Source organism: Neofelis nebulosa, chromosome 15 (assembly GCF_028018385.1).
Source record: "Neofelis nebulosa isolate mNeoNeb1 chromosome 15, mNeoNeb1.pri, whole genome shotgun sequence".
In the NCBI taxonomy this organism is placed as follows: Eukaryota; Metazoa; Chordata; class Mammalia; order Carnivora; family Felidae; genus Neofelis; species Neofelis nebulosa.
In genome coordinates, this window is record NC_080796.1 from 26,032,486 (window position 1) to 26,041,064 (window position 8,579).

General features: G+C 40.7%; 1 long non-coding RNA gene across 1 annotated transcript; it reads right to left on the reverse strand.

The window, feature by feature from the left end:
- Positions 1 to 2,985: 2,985 nt before the first annotated feature.
- On the reverse strand, positions 2,986 to 7,734 carry LOC131495664 (uncharacterized). Its single transcript, XR_009254056.1, has 3 exons — positions 7,377 to 7,734; positions 7,152 to 7,244; positions 2,986 to 3,440 (listed from the first exon to the last, which is right to left on the reverse strand). It is a non-coding gene; the product is annotated as an uncharacterized LOC131495664 (long non-coding RNA).
- Positions 7,735 to 8,579: the final 845 nt, after the last annotated feature.

Sequence of the window (8,579 nt, forward strand, 5' to 3'; positions counted from 1 at the left end):
GCTCAAACTGGGGAGTTGGTTAGAAATTCAGATTATAAGGTTCTATCTCAGAAATCTGAACTTAATAAAGTGTGGGATGGGGCTCACAAATCGGTATTTTGAACAACCTAGATGGCCCGCTGATAACATTGCTTCAGCATGATACTCTTCGTACCATGAAAAATCAAAGGATGATTTTTAGAACTCATGCATACAAATAAATCCTATTTTTTCATGGCTTGTTACTCTTGAGAATTTGGAAATACCATGGGTCACATCATGCCCTCTTGAAACATAACTATTACCTTCAGTGAAAGCCTCATAGAGCACAGTTAATGCATTAGGTTGGTGCTTGATCTGACTGCCAACACCACAGTATTTGGCTTTGGAATGCAGATTTTTTTTTTCCAGTAGATTTGTCTTCCTAATTATGTCTGACTTCAGATAACATTAAAATTAAATTGCTTTTCCTTTTTCTTGGGCTCACACCAGGGCAGGGAAGAAGTAAGGAAAGCTGCTCCTTAAGTGTGCTAGATGGCAGAAAAAACAAATGACCAACTCAAAGAACTATAGTGATTATCCAGTCCAGCTTCTCGTTGACTGAGGTTGAGAAACAAAGGAATAGAAATATGAAAGGCCAAGACAATCCAGCCTTGACCAAAATAGTACCCAGCCATACATTATATAGCCCAATTGGCATTTGAAACCTCTGTGAGGGCAGTCTCAAGTTTTTCTTCTCACAGTTAATCAACACTCTGCCATATTTGCCCACCTTCTCATGGAGCTAATAACTCAAATGAGATGTTAGCAGCCATATAGCATAATTATTCCTATAGGACACTGTGTTGTACCTTTACAAATTACTATTATTGAATAGATAATTTCTTGAACTGAAAATTTCTACCCCTTTGTAAAGCTACCTTACTATCTGAAGATATAACCAAAAACTATTCTTATTGTCTTTGCACAGTAGATGCCCAATAGCTGTTTGATGGATGAATCATTGAACGAGGGCAAGGCAAGAACCATTTGGATGATCCAGACAGACTCACATTAAGGGGAAATTCTAGAGAAGAGATAAGCAATAACAATTAACATCAAGTTAAATTAGATTAGCCAGAGAAAAGGGGTTTCAATGTTCCCTGGAGTTTATCAGGAAGGGTCTTGATGCTATGAGAACATCTAGAAAGCATAAGGTTACCACCACTTCCTCAGCATCTTGACCCTAGGAAGCAAAAAACGAGTTTCGCCTACCCAGTGGATCAGGGGGCATCCTACTCAAAGAGGTCCTCACTCTGCTGTGCATGTTAATGTGCACATTCACATTTTAAAGTACAAAGGGCTTTTGCCTTGATCCAGTGGCCAAGGTCTCCAAACTTCCCTTGTTGCAACCCACCCTATAAAGCCTTACCCAATACAAAAACTCTTTCTTATTTTTTTTATTTTTTATTATTTTTATTTTTTCAATATAATTTATTGTCAAGTTGGCTACCATACAGTATACACAGTGTGCTCCTGGTTTTGGGGAGTAGATTCCCATGATTCATTGCTTACATACAACACCCTTCTTTAATTTCACATCAAAGAAAGTCATGCAGCAGAGGCTAACTAAATGCTCGCCAGTCCCTTTTTCCCCTCATGGGAATACAGGGAATCTACATTTCCTAGATTCCCTTGCAGTTAGGGTGGGACGATGTGACCAGGTTCTGTCCAAAGGAATATGAAAATAAATGATGATTGCCACTTCCAAGCCAGGTAAAATATTCCACAATCATCCACATTCTATAGCTTTGCTCATCAGTGAGGAAAGCTGAAGCCCCAGTGGAGAACATCAGAAAAGCCATAGGAAACATGGGAACCACAGGACAAAATGGGTCTAGACCCCCATATCAACACTGGAGCAGAGCCCTCAGAAGATGTATCTGATCTCCAGGAAGCCGCGGCACAAGGGAGAAGTAAGCCTCCACTAATATAATCCACAATGAGGTGTGGGGGGTGTTGGTTACAACACACAGTTTGTGCTAACTAATATGGGTCACATCTTCATGACTCAAGAATTGAGTCTATAATAGGCATATCTATCAACCAATACAAAACAATATAATCAAAAGATGAAACAATCTTTGTGGAATTTTTTTCTCTCTTCTGGAGAAAAAGGGGATTTAGTAAACTACACACACACACACACACACACACACACAACAGAGCAAACTGAAAGTCACTCCCTCTATTTTGTAGAACTAAACACTTTCTTTGTCACACTTCTGTCTTGTTTGTATCTGAAACTGAGTCAGTTATTTATTTTTGTGACTGTATAATCAAATCCAATCAATAAAAAATTTGAACTGCTGTCTGTTATTAGCTTGGATCCACTGGCTTTTTCTTACAGATGCTCTTTATTTGAAATACTCATCTTTGTATCATACTCTTGGTGCCTCTAGGAGAAAAAAAAATGATCACTAGATTTAGTAATACTTACTAAGCATTTACTTTGCATCAAAGACACTGCTAGCATCGTCACGAGCACCCTAGGAGGTAGGTCCCAATTGACAGGTGAGAAAATGGAGGCAGAGAAAAGTTCTACTTGTTTCCTAAGGCCACCTAGATCATAAATTATTTAGGCAGATTAGGATCTGTTCCCTCGCACTATAGAATCTGCTCTCTTAACCACCTCAGCTTATTTTCTTCTTTGATGAGGGTTTGTGCGCTCATTTTCTCAGGGTTGTCTGTGACTGTCTCATAGTAACCACTTTCCTGGAGACAGAACTCCAAATTTGCTGTGAAGCCAGTTACTTTAATTATGGTCTGGTCACCTTCCTAAATGTACTTCTGAATTGGCCCTTATTTTATTACTCTAAGCTCTACATATTTATGAACGTAACCAAGGTTCTTTTGAGTTATGAATTCTTCAAACTTTTCCAACTATTTTTCAAAGGCTTGGGGCTACTCATACCCCTTAATGACTTAAAGGGAAATTTTCCTTCCATTACAAATTTCAAGCCTGCTTACCTTTTTAAATATTTAATATTTAGGTATTATAAGAGCCACAGGACTATTTGATGTCCTAATTGCCTCAGGCCTTGTTTTCAATGCCTTTGTAGCAAAGGGTGATGCCAGAAGTAGCATCTATCCTGCTGCTTAGTTTAAAGAGCATCCAGACAGCCTGTCTGATGTGGGACCCAGGGTTGAACTCACGGGAATATGAAGGTGCAGACTAACCACCCTGTGGGGAGTCATACCCTGCCCCCCTCTCCCCACCACCTCCAAACACACGCACACACGCATACACACCTGCTGGTAAAATGAAATCACAACACACATCCAGGGCAATATTAAAGAGAAAAGAAAGAAGGGCAGTGTGAGGCACAATCCCCTTACCTACTTTTTCTTTGTTACTGGGGATTCCGCCGACTGATGATATTTATAGATAAATGTACATCCGTCTGTCCATTTTTGTGTGTCTGTACAGAATGAGAAAATGGGGCTTTAGGCTAAAGTCTTGAAACACAGATATCACTTTGCAATGGTGTCAAATTTCAAAGGAGGGAAACAAATCTATTCAACCCTTAATCCCTTCACCCACATCAAGGTGTAAGATTGCACCATTAGAGACAAGTAAGCTATATGTGTGTATATGTGTATGTATGTATGTATAACGTAGATATATGGATAAATATGTATCCTATTGGTTCTAATTCTCTTGGAAGCCATGATACAAAGGGAACTGTTAATAACGAGGCCCAGACAACAAGCTACTGGGACCAGCCTGAGTAAATTGGGATGCATGATCTTCTTCATCAAAACCCAAGAGTTGGAGGAATGTGGAAAAAGGATTAGAAGTGCCATGGAGGAGAGGGGAGAGAGAGAAGTCTGAGAACACTCCTTTTCCCTGACCATGGCCTCCTGCCTGGAATAAGCCTGAAGTGAAAGAAAGGGAGAATTTTTTTTCTAATGTTTATATTTGAGGAAGAGAGAGATAGAGCGAGCGGGGAAGGGGCAGAGGGAGAGGGAGACACAGAATCCAAAGCAGGCTCCAGGCTCTGAGCTGTCAGCACAGAGCCTGACGTGGGACTTGAACCCATGAAATGCAAGATCATGGCCTGAGCTGAAGTGAGATGCCCAACTGACTGAGCCACCCAGGTGCCCCAAAAGGGAGAATTTTTTATTTTATTTCATTTCGTGTCATGTCATGTCATGTCATTTCATTTTATTTATTTTATTTTTTAAGTTCATTTATTTTTGAGAGAGAGAGACAGAGTGTGAGTCGGGGAGGGGCCAGGAGAGAGAGGGAGACACAGAATTAGAAGCAGCCTCCAGGCTCAGCTGTCAGCAGAGAGTCCAATGTGGGGCTTGAACCCACAAACTGTGAGATCATGACCTGAGCCGAAGTCGGACACTCAACCAACTGAGCCACCCAGGCGACGCAAGAAAACTTTTTATTTTAAAACAAAATTTGAGTTTTAACTATAACATAGGATCAGAAATACTAATTTCCATCCGGAGATGATGCTGGCACCTTGAAGCAATGAGGGAACCATTTGAGTTACTCTGGCTTGGACAGAAATGTCATAGGGCATGTCTATATTTCACTGGGTGAAGATAAGAAATCAGTCCCACAGAGTGGACTTCGGAAGTCAGTAGAAGAAAAATGCAGGTGACTACCTGACCTCCCTCCCTGTTTACGTGTATGCATGTCCTTCTCCTTAGTCGGAAGTCCACCTGAGTTACACCCAGCTACCAGCCCCTGCAGGGCAAAGTTGCAGCCCTGGAGCCCGGGCACATGCCTCTATTCTTCATACTCCAGGGGCAGCTCAGGTGGGTTCCATGACCTGGGATGAGCTCAGCCACAACTTGGTATTTTGGCACTCAGCATCAATTCTGCTCATACCCCAGTTAACATGATTAGCCCTCAGGGTATATAACTGCAAAATCTGTTGAACACATTCAACACATACTTTACACATTCAGTGCGTATTCATCAAGCATCTGCCTGTGCCTAGTGCTCCTGGATAGAGGTACAAATACAGAGCTCTGACTTCAAGAAACTTGCAATCACATGTAAATATACATATATATATATATATATATATGGAATACATATTCATATATATGAAATATATAACTGTCATAAATATCTTCTTATATTCAATATTAATCCTCTTATGTATCTTAGTCAACATATATTTTAAATTCTAAGAACTCTGAATTTGACTTACTTGCTTTTCCAAACTTAACCCTGTAAGCTCTGTTCCCGACTATAAAAATCAGAGCAAAGACTAGTTATGTGGTTTGAGTGAGAAACCTAACATAAAACACCACAAACTTTAGATTAGGAAGACTTTTAGTAGAGCTTAGAATATGTGCAAAACCCTTTTATTATGTATAGTACACAGACGCACACACACACAATTATTATATTTAGATTTTTCAGGTTGCATTTACGTGATCTACTTTTTTTCCCTAAATACTGAAAAAGGGCCTAAGGACTAAAATAAATTGCTCTTCCTAAGATATGGGAGTAGCACTGAAATTATCCTTTTGAAAAGCAGAGGACCAGATGGCCAATGTATACAATTCTTTGAAAACACTTAATTCTACCACTGAGAGCTCATGAAATGGCCTCAGATTTTCTTTCAGGAAGTGAGAGAAGATGAAGCCAAGGGCTAATATTCTTAAGCACAAGATCTATGCGGCGAAGGAGGGAAATGAGGGGCCAAAGCTTTGTTCTGAGCTACAAAGTTCAAATGGCAGTCAATGAGGAGAGGACCAGAAGCAGATAGGGAGGTCCCCAGGGCTTCATATCGGATCTGAATGAGACCTCGTGGGCTAAGCCGGGCAGAAGGGACATTGTCCTAACCGTGGTACAGGCTTTTAGCAACTACTGACGTATTTGGGGGAACAATGAGCTACTGACGCACTCAGTTCCCTGCCACCTGCCCCTTGCTGTTCCCAGTAAGCTGCACTTTAGTTCCTGTTACAGCCAAAGCCAGCTTCCTTGTCACTGAAGCCTTGCTCTGCACCAGCGTTTCCAGAATTAAATCTGAGACCATCCAGAGACTGATTTCATAAAGGAAATGGGAGTGGGGGGTGCTATTGTTTTACCTAAAACTAAATGCATTTCCTTGCTCCCTGCCTGGCCGTTGGTTATTGTCCATAAAAAGCCAGCAAATTTCCTTGAACGGATCTTTGCTTATCCCCTGTGAAGCCTCACTACCCCTGCCCCAAATAAACCAAATTACCCTCAGCCAGCTCAATGCCACTAGCAGCTGGCCCTCCCCCTCATCCCCATCACCAAGTCTCATGAGAGTTTTCCAGCCTTGATAAGCCTTCCTTCCCTCAGAATTCAGTTAATTCACCTTTTCCCCCTCAAGGATACACATGGCTTCTGTCTCACAGACTATCCTTGGCACATCATGGCCCACGCCTGTTTTGTACCACCAGAATCTCCTGAACTTTATCAGAGATGATACAGATGTAATTAAACCTGAATTCTACCCTCTCCTTGTGACAACTCAGCGGACAATTAATGATGATAAAAGAGCCTGCCAGCTGCTGTCTGACATACCAATGTGAGCTTCCAGCTCCAATGAAGATGGAGGGTGAAGGGCAGGTCCCTCTGGCTCCATTTCAATCTGTCTTTTATCTCACACTGGCTAAAAATTAACACTCACTTTGGGGAAATTCAGACTCTTTCTTCTCCTTTCTTAAAAGCACCAAATAGACAATCTGGGGTAATGCAATGTCTATGAGATAAACAAGAACGCTTCCGGGAAGAGTAATTTAAGCTTTATCGCCAGGGGTGGTAGATTCAAGCCTGAAGCCGGAGGAGCAGGCCCTTAACCACTGACCCAGTAGAAGAGAGGATGTGCCCACCACCTTTTGGTCATGGTCATGGGAACGTATCAGTTGGGTATGGAGGGATTTTCATAGGGAAGACACTTCGTGGGTTTTTCCACAACAATGCTGTTCCCCCTGAAAACCAACTTTGATGTCATTTGTCCCTCTCTCTCCAAAATTTCAGGTTCGGTCACGACTGCCGCCTGGTGCAATAAAATGTTTGGAGCGAGACCAAGGCTTGAGGGAGACATAGGCTGTGGAGGGAGATGACTGGAGAGAAAATAATCAAAACAAGGAAGATGAGAGGGAATAAGAGAAGCCTGTTCAACACTCACACTTCAAAAACACGTGCTGAGGCTCCGTGGCAACAGAACAGCGCTGCTGGCTTCCCGCGTTGCTCTCTGTTTAACAGTTTGGTGTTTGGGGGACTTGAAAATCCATTTAGACAATTCCCAGAAGAAAAAATGCAAATGACTCATAAACGTATGAAATAAATGTTCGACATCACTTGTAATCAAAGAAATGCAAATATAAAACAACAAGATAGCGTTTTCACCTACCAAATTAACAGAGATTAAAAGGAATTCTAGCCGTCAACGGAGGTGGTGAGATGGCCCATGTCTCCTTGCTGCAGTGCTAATTGGTACGACCTTTCTCCTGGGCAGTTTTTGCAATAGGTAGCAAAAGTCTTAAAAATATTTATATTTCTTGGCCCAGTAATTCTCCTTCTAGCTTCTACCCTAAGGACATAAGCAGCCATCTGAGTGAAGATACGTACTAATGTATCATTGGGATGTTGTTTACAACAAGAAAAAGAAAAAAAAGTAAAATGTTATTTTGTTATTGAATATATAATATAAATAGGAAATACACAAATATAAAAATAGATTACAACATTCCTTCACTAATATTGTGCCACAGATGATATATTTTAAAGACTATTGATAGAATATAAACCAAAAACACCAATAGTGTATACATAGTGTGATCTTAGTTTTATGAGAAAAAGAGAGAAAGAAAATACATCAAAATATTAACAGAAATTATTTCTGTATAGGTAATTTCAGTGCATGTTTATTTCTTTTTGATACTTTTCTGTATTTTCAAAGTTCAGATATGAATGCACATATGCTGATCAGAAAATGTAAGCAGCGTTTTAAATGTGTAAATAAAGAATTAAAAGCACATTAGTCAGTATGGGCTTTGTAACAAACCCCAACACTCAGTCGCTTGAAACAATAAAGCCTTGCAAGTCCACTAGAGACTCGTCCCCACGTTGTCTCACTCAGGAACAAAAACAAATAGAGCCTCCATCATTGGAAGCCTCATGGTCACCATGACAAGGCAAGGAAATGTGGGAAATTATAAACTGACTCTTGCTGACTTTCATCCAGAGGTGATGCATGTCACTTCCACTTATGCTTCATTGGCTGAAGTCAGTCATATGATGAGTCTTTTCTCACACAGACTGAAAAGCTCAATCCTACAATGTGCCTAGAGGGAAGAGGATCAGAAACATTTGTGAACAGAACCAATATTTACTACCCCCAAAAGAAGTTCATTTTTTTTCTTAAGAATTAATTAGATGTCAGTCTGAAAGTCTTTCCTCTCTGCTTCATTAGCCATCAAGATGTGACATTATGCATCATTCATAAAACCCTGAACAACTTGGTTCTGCCTATCAATTCAGCATACAGAACTTAGGTTATTTGAGAGACGTCACTATTGCAGGCAAGAGGCTATTTAAAAAGGTAAACAAGCTG